Genomic DNA, 15,517 nt, shown 5'->3' with positions numbered 1-15,517 from the left:
TTAGGAATCCCGATCTTGTGCGCTTAGTTAATACTTGGAATGGAGACTGCCAGGGAACACTAGGCGCTGTAAGCTTTTAAGCTTAAGGCTCCGATTGTGAAGATTGTAGCTACAGTCATTTAAACACAAGAGGAGATCAAAACTTTTTAAAAAATAAACAAATAAACAATAAATGAATAAAAAATAAACAAACAAATAAAAAAACAAACAAACAAAAAACATTGTACAGCCAGTCATTTATTTTGAGTTGTGAGGCTTTTTAGTTTACAAGCAGCTCTGTAACAAGAGTTACTCTTAGAACAGTCATTACAAATAGTCTTCTACAGCCAACAGCCATTGCTTTTGGCCATAGCACTCTTAGGAATCCCGATCGTGTGCGCTTAGTTAGTACTTGGAATGGAGACTGTCAGGGAACACCAGGCGCTGTAAACTTTTAAGCTTAAGGCTCCGATTGTGAAGATTGTGGCTACAGTCATTTAAACACAAGAGGAGATCAAAACATTTTAAAAAATAAACAAATAAACAATAAATGAATAAAAAATAAACAAACAAATAAAAAAACAAACAAACAAAAAACACTGTACAGCCAGTCATTTATTTTGAGTTGTGAGGCTTTTTAGTTTACAAGCAGCTCTGTAACAAGAGTTACTCTTAGAACAGTCATTACAAATAGTCTTCTACAGCCAACAGCCATTGCTTTTGGCCATAGCACTCTTAGGAATCCCGATCGTGTGCGCTTAGTTAGTACTTGGAATGGAGACTGCCAGGGAACACTAGGCGCTGTAAGCTTTTAAGCTTAAGGCTCCGATTGTGAAGATTGTAGCTACAGTCATTTAAACACAAGAGGAGATCAAAACTTTTTAAAAAATAAACAAATAAACAATAAATGAATAAAAAATAAACAAACAAATAAAAAAACAAACAAACGAAAAACATTGTACAGCCAGTCATTTATTTTGAGTTGTGAGGCTTTTTAGTTTACAAGCAGCTCTGTAACAAGAGTTACTCTTAGAACAGTCATTACAAATAGTCTTCTACAGCCAACAGCCATTGCTTTTGGCCATAGCACTCTTAGGAATCCCGATCGTGTGCGCTTAGTTAGTACTTGGAATGGAGACTGCCAGGGAACACCAGGCGCTGTAAACTTTTAAGCTTAAGGCTCCGATTGTGAAGATTGTGGCTACAGTCATTTAAACACAAGAGGAGATCAAAACATTTTAAAAAATAAACAAATAAACAATAAATGAATAAAAAATAAACAAACAAATAAAAAAACAAACAAACAAAAAACATTGTACAGCCAGTAATTTATTTTGAGTTGTGAGGCTTTTTAGTTTACAAAGCAGCTCTGTAACAAGAGTTACTCTTAGAACAGTCATTACAAATAGTCTTCTACAGCCAACAGCCATTGCTTTTGGCCATAGCACTCTTAGGAATCCCGATCGTGTGCGCTTAGTTAGTACTTGGAATGGAGACTGCCAGGGAACACCAGGCGCTGTAAACTTTTAAGCTTAAGGCTCCGATTGTGAAGATTGTGGCTACAGTCATTTAAACACAAGAGGAGATCAAAACATTTTAAAAAATAAACAAATAAACAATAAATGAATAAAAAATAAACAAACAAATAAAAAAACAAACAAACAAAAAACACTGTACAGCCAGTCATTTATTTTGAGTTGTGAGGCTTTTTAGTTTACAAGCAGCTCTGTAACAAGAGTTACTCTTAGAACAGTCATTACAAATAGTCTTCTACAGTCAACAGCCATTGCTTTTGGCCATAGCACTCTTAGGAATCCCGATCGTGTGCGCTTAGTTAGTACTTGGAATGGAGACTGCCAGGGAACACTAGGCGCTGTAAGCTTTTAAGCTTAAGGCTCCGATTGTGAAGATTGTGGCTACAGTCATTTAAACACAAGAGGAGATCAAAACATTTTAAAAAATAAACAAATAAACAATAAATGAATAAAAAATAAACAAACAAATAAAAAAACAAACAAACAAAAAACACTGTACAGCCAGTCATTTATTTTGAGTTGTGAGGCTTTTTAGTTTACAAGCAGCTCTGTAACAAGAGTTACTCTTAGAACAGTCATTACAAATAGTCTTCTACAGCCAACAGCCATTGCTTTTGGCCATAGCACTCTTAGGAATCCCGATCGTGTGCGCTTAGTTAGTACTTGGAATGGAGACTGCCAGGGAACACTAGGCGCTGTAAGCTTTTAAGCTTAAGGCTCCGATTGTGAAGATTGTGGCTACAGTCATTTAAACACAAGAGGAGATCAAAACTTTAAAAAAATAAACAAATAAACAATAAATGAATAAAAAATAAACAAACAAATAAAAAAACAAACAAACAAAAAACATTGTACAGCCAGTCATTTATTTTGAGTTGTGAGGCTTTTTAGTTTACAAGCAGCTCTGTAACAAGAGTTACTCTTAGAACAGTCATTACAAATAGTCTTCTACAGCCAACAGCCATTGCTTTTGGCCATAGCACTCTTAGGAATCCCGATCTTGTGCGCTTAGTTAATACTTGGAATGGAGACTGCCAGGGAACACTAGGCGCTGTAAGCTTTTAAGCTTAAGGCTCCGATTGTGAAGATTGTAGCTACAGTCATTTAAACACAAGAGGAGATCAAAACTTTTTAAAAAATAAACAAATAAACAATAAATGAATAAAAAATAAACAAACAAATAAAAAAACAAACAAACAAAAAACATTGTACAGCCAGTCATTTATTTTGAGTTGTGAGGCTTTTTAGTTTACAAGCAGCTCTGTAACAAGAGTTACTCTTAGAACAGTCATTACAAATAGTCTTCTACAGCCAACAGCCATTGCTTTTGGCCATAGCACTCTTAGGAATCCCGATCGTGTGCGCTTAGTTAGTACTTGGAATGGAGACTGCCAGGGAACACCAGGCGCTGTAAACTTTTAAGCTTAAGGCTCCGATTGTGAAGATTGTGGCTACAGTCATTTAAACACAAGAGGAGATCAAAACATTTTAAAAAATAAACAAATAAACAATAAATGAATAAAAAATAAACAAACAAATAAAAAAACAAACAAACAAAAAACACTGTACAGCCAGTCATTTATTTTGAGTTGTGAGGCTTTTTAGTTTACAAGCAGCTCTGTAACAAGAGTTACTCTTAGAACAGTCATTACAAATAGTCTTCTACAGCCAACAGCCATTGCTTTTGGCCATAGCACTCTTAGGAATCCCGATCGTGTGCGCTTAGTTAGTACTTGGAATGGAGACTGCCAGGGAACACTAGGCGCTGTAAGCTTTTAAGCTTAAGGCTCCGATTGTGAAGATTGTGGCTACAGTCATTTAAACACAAGAGGAGACCAAAATATTTTAAAAAATAAACAAATAAACAATAAATGAATAAAAAATAAACAAACAAATAAAAAAAACAAACAAACAAAAAACATTGTACAGCCAGTCATTTATTTTGAGTTGTGAGGCTTTTTAGTTTACAAGCAGCTCTGTAACAAGAGTTACTCTTAGAACAGTCATTACAAATAGTCTTCTACAGTCAACAGCCATTGCTTTTGGCCATAGCACTCTTAGGAATCCCGATCGTGTGCGCTTAGTTAGTACTTGGAATGGAGACTGCCAGGGAACACTAGGCGCTGTAAGCTTTTAAGCTTAAGGCTCCGATTGTGAAGATTGTGGCTACAGTCATTTAAACACAAGAGGAGATCAAAACATTTTAAAAAATAAACAAATAAACAATAAATGAATAAAAAATAAACAAACAAATAAAAAAACAAACAAACAAAAAACACTGTACAGCCAGTCATTTATTTTGAGTTGTGAGGCTTTTTAGTTTACAAGCAGCTCTGTAACAAGAGTTACTCTTAGAACAGTCATTACAAATAGTCTTCTACAGCCAACAGCCATTGCTTTTGGCCATAGCACTCTTAGGAATCCCGATCGTGTGCGCTTAGTTAGTACTTGGAATGGAGACTGCCAGGGAACACTAGGCGCTGTAAGCTTTTAAGCTTAAGGCTCCGATTGTGAAGATTGTGGCTACAGTCATTTAAACACAAGAGGAGATCAAAACTTTAAAAAAATAAACAAATAAACAATAAATGAATAAAAAATAAACAAACAAATAAAAAAACAAACAAACAAAAAACACTGTACAGCCAGTCATTTATTTTGAGTTGTGAGGCTTTTTAGTTTACAAGCAGCTCTGTAACAAGAGTTACTCTTAGAACAGTCATTACAAATAGTCTTCTACAGCCAACAGCCATTGCTTTTGGCCATAGCACTCTTAGGAATCCCGATCGTGTGCGCTTAGTTAATACTTGGAATGGAGACTGCCAGGGAACACTAGGCGCTGTAAGCTTTTAAGCTTAAGGCTCCGATTGTGAAGATTGTAGCTACAGTCATTTAAACACAAGAGGAGATCAAAACTTTTTAAAAAATAAACAAATAAACAATAAATGAATAAAAAATAAACAAACAAATAAAAAAACAAACAAACAAAAAACACTGTACAGCCAGTCATTTATTTTGAGTTGTGAGGCTTTTTAGTTTACAAGCAGCTCTGTAACAAGAGTTACTCTTAGAACAGTCATTACAAATAGTCTTCTACAGCCAACAGCCATTGCTTTTGGCCATAGCACTCTTAGGAATCCCGATCTTGTGCGCTTAGTTAATACTTGGAATGGAGACTGCCAGGGAACACTAGGCGCTGTAAGCTTTTAAGCTTAAGGCTCCGATTGTGAAGATTGTAGCTACAGTCATTTAAACACAAGAGGAGATCAAAACTTTTTAAAAAATAAACAAATAAACAATAAATGAATAAAAAATAAACAAACAAATAAAAAAACAAAGAAACAAAAAACACTGTACAGCCAGTCATTTATTTTGAGTTGTGAGGCTTTTTAGTTTACAAGCAGCTCTGTAACAAGAGTTACTCTTAGAACAGTCATTACAAATAGTCTTCTACAGCCAACAGCCATTGCTTTTGGCCATAGCACTCTTAGGAATCCCGATCGTGTGCGCTTAGTTAGTACTTGGAATGGAGACTGCCAGGGAAAACTAGGCGCTGTAAGCTTTTAAGCTTAAGGCTCCGATTGTGAAGATTGTGGCTACAGTCATTTAAACACAAGAGGAGATCAAAACTTTAAAAAAATAAACAAATAAACAATAAATGAATAAAAAATAAACAAACAAATAAAAAAACAAACAAACAAAAAACATTGTACAGCCAGTCATTTATTTTGAGTTGTGAGGCTTTTTAGTTTACAAGCAGCTCTGTAACAAGAGTTACTCTTAGAACAGTCATTACAAATAGTCTTCTACAGCCAACAGCCATTGCTTTTGGCCATAGCACTCTTAGGAATCCCGATCGTGTGCGCTTAGTTAGTGCTTGGAATGGAGACTGCCAGGGAACACCAGGCGCTGTAAACTTTTAAGCTTAAGGCTCCGATTGTGAAGATTGTGGCTACAGTCATTTAAACACAAGAGGAGATCAAAACATTTTAAAAAATAAACAAATAAACAATAAATGAATAAAAAATAAACAAACAAATAAAAAAACAAACAAACAAAAAACATTGTACAGCCAGTTATTTATTTTGAGTTGTGAGGCTTTTTAGTTTACAAGCAGCTCTGTAACAAGAGTTACTCTTAGAACAGTCATTACAAATAGTCTTCTACAGCCAACAGCCATTGCTTTTGGCCATAGCACTCTTAGGAATCCCGATCGTGTGCGCTTAGTTAGTACTTGGAATGGAGACTGCCAGGGAAAACTAGGCGCTGTAAGCTTTTAAGCTTAAGGCTCCGATTGTGAAGATTGTGGCTACAGTCATTTAAACACAAGAGGAGATCAAAACTTTAAAAAAATAAACAAATAAACAATAAATGAATAAAAAATAAACAAACAAATAAAAACACAAACAAACAAAAAACATTGTACAGCCAGTCATTTCTTTTGAGTTGTGAGGCTTTTTAGTTTACAAGCAGCTCTGTAACAAGAGTCACTCTTAGAACAGTCATTACAAATAGTCTTCTACAGCCAACAGCCATTGCTTTTGGCCATAGCACTCTTAGGAATCCCGATCGTGTGCGCTTAGTTAGTACTTGGAATGGAGACTGCCAGGGAACACTAGGCGCTGTAAGCTTTTAAGCTTAAGGCTCCGATTGTGAAGATTGTGGCTACAGTCATTTAAACACAAGAGGAGATCAAAACTTTAAAAAAATAAACAAATAAACAATAAATGAATAAAAAATAAACAAACAAATAAAAAAACAAACAAACAAAAAACACTGGAAAGCCAGTCATTTATTTTGAGTTGTGAGGCTTTTTAGTTTACAAGCAGCTCTGTAACAAGAGTTACTCTTAGAACAGTCATTACAAATAGTCTTCTACAGCCAACAGTCATTGCTTATGGCCATAGCACTCTTAGGAATCCCGATCTTGTGCGCTTAGTTAGTACTTGGAATGGAGACTGCCAGGGAACACTAGGCGCTGTAAGCTTTTTAGCTTAAGGCTCCGATTGTGAAGATTGTAGCTACAGTCATTTAAACACAAGAGGAGATCAAAACTTAAAAAAAAAAAATAAATGAATAAACAATAAATGAATAAAAAATAAACAAACAAATAAAAAAACAAACAAACAAAAAACACTGTACAGCCAGTCATTTATTTTGAGTTGTGAGGCTTTTTAGTTTACAAGCAGCTCTGTAACAAGAGTTACTCTTAGAACAGTCATTACAAATAGTCTTCTACAGCCAACAGCCATTGCTTTTGGCCATAGCACTCTTAGGAATCCCGATCGTGTGCGCTTAGTTAGTACTTGGAATGGAGACTGCCAGGGAACACTAGGCGCTGTAAGCTTTTAAGCTTAAGGCTCCGATTGTGAAGATTGTGGCTACAGTCATTTAAACACAAGAGGAGATCAAAACATTTTAAAAAATAAACAAATAAACAATAAATGAATAAAAAATAAACAAACAAATAAAAAAACAAACAAACAAAAAACATTGTACAGCCAGTCATTTATTTTGAGTTGTGAGGCTTTTTAGTTTACAAGCAGCTCTGTAACAAGAGTTACTCTTAGAACAGTCATTACAAATAGTCTTCTACAGTCAACAGCCATTGCTTTTGGCCATAGCACTCTTAGGAATCCCGATCGTGTGCGCTTAGTTAGTACTTGGAATGGAGACTGCCAGGGAACACTAGGTGCTGTAAGCTTTTAAGCTTAAGGCTCCGATTGTGAAGATTGTGGCTACAGTCATTTAAACACAAGAGGAGATCAAAACATTTTAAAAAATAAACAAATAAACAATAAATGAATAAAAAATAAACAAACAAATAAAAAAACAAACAAACAAAAAACACTGTACAGCCAGTCATTTATTTTGAGTTGTGAGGCTTTTTAGTTTACAAGCAGCTCTGTAACAAGAGTTACTCTTAGAACAGTCATTACAAATAGTCTTCTACAGCCAACAGCCATTGCTTTTGGCCATAGCACTCTTAGGAATCCCGATCGTGTGCGCTTAGTTAGTACTTGGAATGGAGACTGCCAGGGAACACTAGGCGCTGTAAGCTTTTAAGCTTAAGGCTCCGATTGTGAAGATTGTGGCTACAGTCATTTAAACACAAGAGGAGATCAAAACATTTTAAAAAATAAACAAATAAACAATAAATGAATAAAAAATAAACAAACAAATAAAAAAACAAACAAACAAAAAACACTGGAAAGCCAGTCATTTATTTTGAGTTGTGAGGCTTTTTAGTTTACAAGCAGCTCTGTAACAAGAGTTACTCTTAGAACAGTCATTACAAATAGTCTTCTACAGCCAACAGCCATTGCTTTTGGCCATAGCACTCTTAGGAATCCCGATTGTGTGCGCTTAGTTAGTACTTGGAATGGAGACTGCCAGGGAACACTAGGCGCTGTAAGCTTTTAAGCTTAAGGCCCCGATTGTGAAGATTGTAGCTACAGTCATTTAAACACAAGAGGAGATCAAAACTTTTTTAAAAATAAACAAATAAACAATAAATGAATAAAAAATAAACAAACAAATAAAAAAACAAACAAACAAAAAACACTGTACAGCCAGTCATTTATTTTGAGTTGTGAGGCTTTTTAGTTTACAAGCAGCTCTGTAACAAGAGTTACTCTTAGAACAGTCATTACAAATAGTCTTCTACAGCCAACAGCCATTGCTTTTGGCCATAGCACTCTTAGGAATCCCGATCGTGTGCGCTTAGTTAGTACTTGGAATGGAGACTGCCAGGGAACACTAGGCGCTGTAAGCTTTTAAGCTTAAGGCTCCGATTGTGAAGATTGTGGCTACAGTCATTTAAACACAAGAGGAGATTAAAACTTTAAAAAAATAAACAAATAAACAATAAATGAATAAAAAATAAACAAACAAATAAAAAAACAAACAAACAAAAAACATTGTACAGCCAGTTATTTATTTTGAGTTGTGAGGCTTTTTAGTTTACAAGCAGCTCTGTAACAAGAGTTACTCTTAGAACAGTCATTACAAATAGTCTTCTACAGCCAACAGCCATTGCTTTTGGCCATAGCACTCTTAGGAATCCCGATTGTGTGCGCTTAGTTAGTACTTGGAATGGAGACTGCCAGGGAACACTAGGCGCTGTAAGCTTTTAAGCTTAAGGCTCCGATTGTGAAGATTGTAGCTACAGTCATTTAAACACAAGAGGAGATCAAAACTTTAAAAAAAATAAACAAATAAACAATAAATGAATAAAAAATAAACAAACAAATAAAAAAACAAACAAACAAAAAACACTGTACAGCCAGTCATTTATTTTGAGTTGTGAGGCTTTTTAGTTTACAAGCAGCTCTGTAACAAGAGTTACTCTTAGAACAGTCATTACAAATAGTCTTCTACAGCCAACAGCCATTGCTTTTGGCCATAGCACTCTTAGGAATCCCGATCGTGTGCGCTTAGTTAGTACTTGGAATGGAGACTGCCAGGGAACACTAGGCGCTGTAAGCTTTTAAGCTTAAGGCTCCGATTGTGAAGATTGTGGCTACAGTCATTTAAACACAAGAGGAGATCAAAACTTTAAAAAAATAAACAAATAAACAATAAATGAATAAAAAATAAACAAACAAATAAAAAAACAAACAAACAAAAAACATTGTACAGCCAGTCATTTATTTTGAGTTGTGAGGCTTTTTAGTTTACAAGCAGCTCTGTAACAAGAGTTACTCTTAGAACAGTCATTACAAATAGTCTTCTACAGCCAACAGCCATTGCTTTTGGCCATAGCACTCTTAGGAATCCCGATCTTGTGCGCTTAGTTAATACTTGGAATGGAGACTGCCAGGGAACACTAGGCGCTGTAAGCTTTTAAGCTTAAGGCTCCGATTGTGAAGATTGTAGCTACAGTCATTTAAACACAAGAGGAGATCAAAACTTTAAAAAAATAAACAAATAAACAATAAATGAATAAAAAATAAACAAACAAATAAAAAAACAAACAAACAAAAAACATTGTACAGCCAGTCATTTATTTTGAGTTGTGAGGCTTTTTAGTTTACAAGCAGCTCTGTAACAAGAGTTACTCTTAGAACAGTCATTACAAATAGTCTTCTACAGCCAACAGCCATTGCTTTTGGCCATAGCACTCTTAGGAATCCCGATCGTGTGCGCTTAGTTAGTACTTGGAATGGAGACTGCCAGGGAACACTAGGCGCTGTAAGCTTTTAAGATTAAGGCTCCGATTGTGAAGATTGTAGCTACAGTCATTTAAACACAAGAGGAGATCAAAACTTTAAAAAAATAAACAAATAAACAATAAATGAATAAAAAATAAACAAACAAATAAAAAAACAAACAAACAAAAAACATTGTACAGCCAGTCATTTATTTTGAGTTGTGAGGCTTTTTGGTTTACAAGCAGCTCTGTAAGAAGAGTTACTCTTAGAACAGTCATTACAAATAGTCTTCTACAGCCAACAGCCATTGCTTTTGGCCATAGCACTCTTAGGAATCCCGATCGTGTGCGCTTAGTTAGTACTTGGAATGGAGACTGCCAGGGAACACTAGGCGCTGTAAGCTTTTAAGCTTAAGGCTCCGATTGTGAAGATTGTAGCTACAGTCATTTAAACACAAGAGGAGATCAAAACTTTAAAAAAATAAACAAATAAACAATAACTGTGAGGAGTTGGTGTGTTCTCCCCGTGTCCGCGTGGGTTTCCTCCGGGTGCTCCGGTTTCCTCCCACAGTCCAAAAACACACGTTGCAGGTGGATTGGCGACTCGAAAGTGTCCGTAGGTGTGAGTGAATGTGTGTGTGTGTCTGTGTTGCCCTGTGAAGGACTGGCGTCCCCTCCAGGGTGTATTCCCGCCTTGCGCCCGATGATTCCAGGTAGGCTCTGGACCCCCCGCGACCCTAAGATGGATAAGCGGTTACAGATAATGGATGGATGGATGGAAATAAACAATAAATGAATAAAAAATAAACAAACAAATAAAAAACAAACAAACAAAAAACACTGGAAAGCCAGTCATTTATTTTGAGTTGTGAGGCTTTTTAGTTTACAAGCAGCTCTGTAACAAGAGTTACTCTTAGAACAGTCATTACAAATAGTCTTCTACAGCCAACAGTCATTGCTTATGGCCATAGCACTCTTAGGAATCCCGAGCTTGTGCGCTTAGTTAGTACTTGGAATGGAGACTGCCAGGGAACACTAGGCGCTGTAAGCTTTTTAGCTTAAGGCTCCGATTGTGAAGATTGTAGCTACAGTCATTTAAACACAAGAGGAGATCAAAACTTTAAAAAAATAAACAAATAAACAATAAATGAATAAAAAATAAACAAACAAATAAAAAAACAAATAAACAAAAAAACACTGGAAAGCCAGTCATTTATTTTGAGTTGTGAGGCCTTTTAGTTTACAAGCAGCTCTGTAACAAGTGTTACTCTTAGAACAGTCATTACAAATTGTCTGCTACAGCCAACAGTCATTGCTTATGGCCATAGCACTCTTAGGAATCCCGATCTTGTGCGCTTAGTTAGTACTTGGAATGGAGACTGCCAGGGAACACTAGGCGCTGTAAGCTTTTTAGCTTAAGGCTCCGATTGTGAAGATTGTAGCTACAATCATTTAAACACAAGAGGAGATCAAAACTTTAAAAAAAATAAACAAATAAACAATAAATGAATAAAAAATAAACAAACAAATAAAAAACAAACAAACAAAAAACACTGGAAAGCCAGTCATTTATTTTGAGTTGTGAGGCTTTTTAGTTTACAAGCAGCTCTGTAACAAGAGTTACTCTTAGAACAGTCATTACAAATAGTCTTCTACAGCCAACAGTCATTGCTTATGGCCATAGCACTCTTAGGAATCCGGAGCTTGTGCGCTTAGTTAGTACTTGGAATGGAGACTGCCAGGGAACACTAGGCGCTGTAAGCTTTTTAGCTTAAGGCTCCGATTGTGAAGATTGTAGCTACAGTCATTTAACCACAAGAGGAGATCAAAACTTTAAAAAATAAACAAATAAACAATAAATGACTAAAAAATAAACAAACAAATAAAAAAACAAACAAACAAAAAACACTGGAAAGCCAGTCATTTATTTTGAGTTGTGAGGCTTTTTAGTTTACAAGCAGCTCTGTAACAAGAGTTACTCTTAGAACAGTCATTACAAATAGTCTTCTACAGCCAACAGTCATTGCTTATGGCCATAGCACTCTTAGGAATCCGGAGCTTGTGCGCTTAGTTAGTACTTGGAATGGAGACTGCCAGGGAACATTAGGCGCTGTAAGCTTTTTAGCTTAAGGCTCCGATTGTGAAGATTGTAGCTACAGTCATTTAAACACAAGAGGAGATCAAAACTTAAAAAAAAAATAAACAAATAAACAATAAAAAAATAAAAAAATAAACAAACAAATAAAAAAACAAACAAACAAAAAACACTGGAAAGCCAGTCATTTATTTTGAGTTGTGAGGCTTTTTAGTTTACAAGCAGCTCTGTAACAAGAGTTACTCTTAGAACAGTCATTACAATTAGTCTTCTACAGCCAACAGTCATTGCTTATGGCCATAGCACTCTTAGAAATCCGGAGCTTGTGCGCTTAGTTAGTACTTGGAATGGAGACTGCCAGGAAACATTAGGCGCTGTAAGCTTTTTAGCTTAAGGCTCCGATTGTGAAGATTGTAGCTACAGTCATTTAAACACAAGAGGAGATCAAAACTTTAAAAAAAATAAACAAATAAACAATAAATGAATAAAAAATAAACAAACAAATAAAAAACAAACAAACAAAAAACACTGGAAAGCCAGTCATTTATTTTGAGTTGTGAGGCTTTTTAGTTTACAAGCAGCTCTGTAACAAGAGTTACTCTTAGAACAGTCATTACAAATAGTCTTCTACCGCCAACAGTCATTGCTTATGGCCATAGCACTCTTAGGAATCCCGAGCTTGTGCGCTTAGTTAGTACTTGGAATGGAGACTGCCAGGGAACACTAGGCGCTGTAAGCTTTTTAGCTTAAGGCTCCGATTGTGAAGATTGTAGCTACAGTCATTTAACCACAAGAGGAGATCAAAACTTTAAAAAATAAACAAATAAACAATAAATGACTAAAAAATAAACAAACAAATAAAAAAACAAACAAACAAAAAACACTGGAAAGCCAGTCATTTATTTTGAGTTGTGAGGCTTTTTAGTTTACAAGCAGCTCTGTAACAAGAGTTACTCTTAGAACAGTCATTACAAATAGTCTTCTACAGCCAACAGTCATTGCTTATGGCCATAGCACTCTTAGGAATCCGGAGCTTGTGCGCTTAGTTAGTACTTGGAATGGAGACTGCCAGGGAACACTAGGCGCTGTAAGCTTTTAAGCTTAAGGCTCCGATTGTGAAGATTGTAGCTACAGTCATTTAAACACAAGAGGAGATCAAAACTTTAAAAAAATAAACAAATAAACAATAAATGAATAAAAAAATAAACAAACAAATAAAAGACAAACAAACAAAAAACACTGGAAAGCCAGTCATTTATTTTGAGTTGTGAGGCTTTTTAGTTTACAAGCAGCTCTGTAACAAGAGTTACTCTTAGAACAGTCATTACAAATAGTCTTCTACCGCCAACAGTCATTGCTTATGGCCATAGCACTCTTAGGAATCCCGAGCTTGTGCGCTTAGTTAGTACTTGGAATGGAGACTGCCAGGGAACACTAGGCGCTGTAAGCTTTTTAGCTTAAGGCTCCGATTGTGAAGATTGTAGCTACAGTCATTTAACCACAAGAGGAGATCAAAACTTTAAAAAATAAACAAATAAACAATAAATGACTAAAAAATAAACAAACAAATAAAAAAACAAACAAACAAAAAACACTGGAAAGCCAGTCATTTATTTTGAGTTGTGAGGCTTTTTAGTTTACAAGCAGCTCTGTAACAAGAGTTACTCTTAGAACAGTCATTACAAATAGTCTTCTACAGCCAACAGCCATTGCTTTTGGCCATAGCACTCTTAGGAATCCCGATCGTGTGCGCTTAGTTAGTACTTGGAATGGAGACTGCCAGGGAACACTAGGCGCTGTAAGCTTTTAAGCTTAAGGCTCCGATTGTGAAGATTGTGGCTACAGTCATTTAAACACAAGAGGAGATCAAAACTTTAAAAAAATAAACAAATAAACAATAAATGAATAAAAAATAAACAAACTAATAAAAAAACAAACAAACAAAAAACATTGTACAGCCAGTAATTTATTTTGAGTTGTGAGGCTTTTTAGTTTACAAGCAGCTCTGTAACAAGAGTTACTCTTAGAACAGTCATTACAAATAGTCTTCTACAGCCAACAGCCATTGCTTTTGGCCATAGCACTCTTAGGAATCCCGATCGTGTGCGCTTAGTTAGTACTTGGAATGGAGACTGCCAGGGAACACTAGGCGCTGTAAGCTTTTAAGCTTAAGGCTCCGATTGTGAAGATTGTGGCTACAGTCATTTAAACACAAGAGGAGATCAAAACTTTAAAAAAATAAACAAATAAACAATAAATGAATAAAAAATAAACAATCAAATAAAAAAACAAACAAACAAAAAACATTGTACAGCCAGTCATTTATTTTGAGTTGTGAGGCTTTTTAGTTTACAAGCAGCTCTGCAACAAGAGTTACTCTTAGAACAGTCATTACAAATAGTCTTCTACAGCCAACAGCCATTGCTTTTGGCCATAGCACTCTTAGGAATCCCGATCGTGTGCGCTTAGTTAGTACTTGGAATGGAGACTGCCAGGGAAAACTAGGCGCTGTAAGCTTTTAAGCTTAAGGCTCCGATTGTGAAGATTGTGGCTACAGTCATTTAAACACAAGAGGAGATCAAAACTTTAAAAAAATAAACAAATAAACAATAAATGAATAAAAAATAAACAAACAAATAAAAAAACAAACAAACAAAAAACACTGTACAGCCAGTTATTTATTTTGAGTTGTGAGGCTTTTTGGTTTACAAGCAGCTCTGTAACAAGAGTTACTCTTAGAACAGTCATTACAAATAGTCTTCTACAGCCAACAGCCATTGCTTTTGGCCATAGCACTCTTAGGAATCCCGATCGTGTGCGCTTAGTTAGTACTTGGAATGGAGACTGCCAGGGAACACTAGGAGCTGTAAGCTTTTAAGCTTAAGGCTCCGATTGTGAAGATTGTGGCTACAGTCATTTAAACACAAGAGGAGATCAAAACTTTAAAAAAATAAACAAATAAACAATAAATGAATAAAAAATAAACAAACAAATAAAAAAAACAAACAAACAAAAAACACTGTACAGCCAGTCATTTATTTTGAGTTGTGAGGCTTTTTAGTTTACAAGCAGCTCTGTAACAAGAGTTACTCTTAGAACAGTCATTACAAATAGTCTTCTACAGCCAACAGCCATTGCTTTTGGCCATAGCACTCTTAGGAATCCCGATCGTGTGCGCTTAGTTAGTACTTGGAATGGAGACTGCCAGGGAACACTAGGCGCTGTAAGCTTTTAAGCTTAAGGCTCTGATTGTGAAGATTGTGGCTACAGTCATTTAACCACAAGAGGAGATCAAAACTTTAAAAAATAAACAAATAAACAATAAATGACTAAAAAATAAACAAACAAATAAAAAAACAAACAAACAAAAAACACTGGAAAGCCAGTCATTTATTTTGAGTTGTGAGGCTTTTTAGTTTACAAGCAGCTCTGTAACAAGAGTTACTCTTAGAACAGTCATTACAAATAGTCTTCTACAGCCAACAGTCATTGCTTATGGCCATAGCACTCTTAGGAATCCGGAGCTTGTGCGCTTAGTTAGTACTTGGAATGGAGACTGCCAGGGAACACTAGGCGCTGTAAGCTTTTTAGCTTAAGGCTCCGATTGTGAAGATTGTAGCTACAGTCATTTAAACACAAGAGGAGATCAAAACTTTAAAAAAATAAACAAATAAACAATAAATGAATAAAAAAATAAACAAACAAATAAAAGACAAACAAACAAAAAACACTGGAAAGCCAGTCATTTATTTTGAGTTG

Source organism: Hoplias malabaricus, chromosome X1 (genome assembly GCF_029633855.1).
Source record: "Hoplias malabaricus isolate fHopMal1 chromosome X1, fHopMal1.hap1, whole genome shotgun sequence".
NCBI lineage: Eukaryota > Metazoa > Chordata > Actinopteri > Characiformes > Erythrinidae > Hoplias > Hoplias malabaricus.
The sequence above is the reverse complement of the archived record's forward strand: the minus strand, read 5'-3'. Positions refer to the sequence as shown.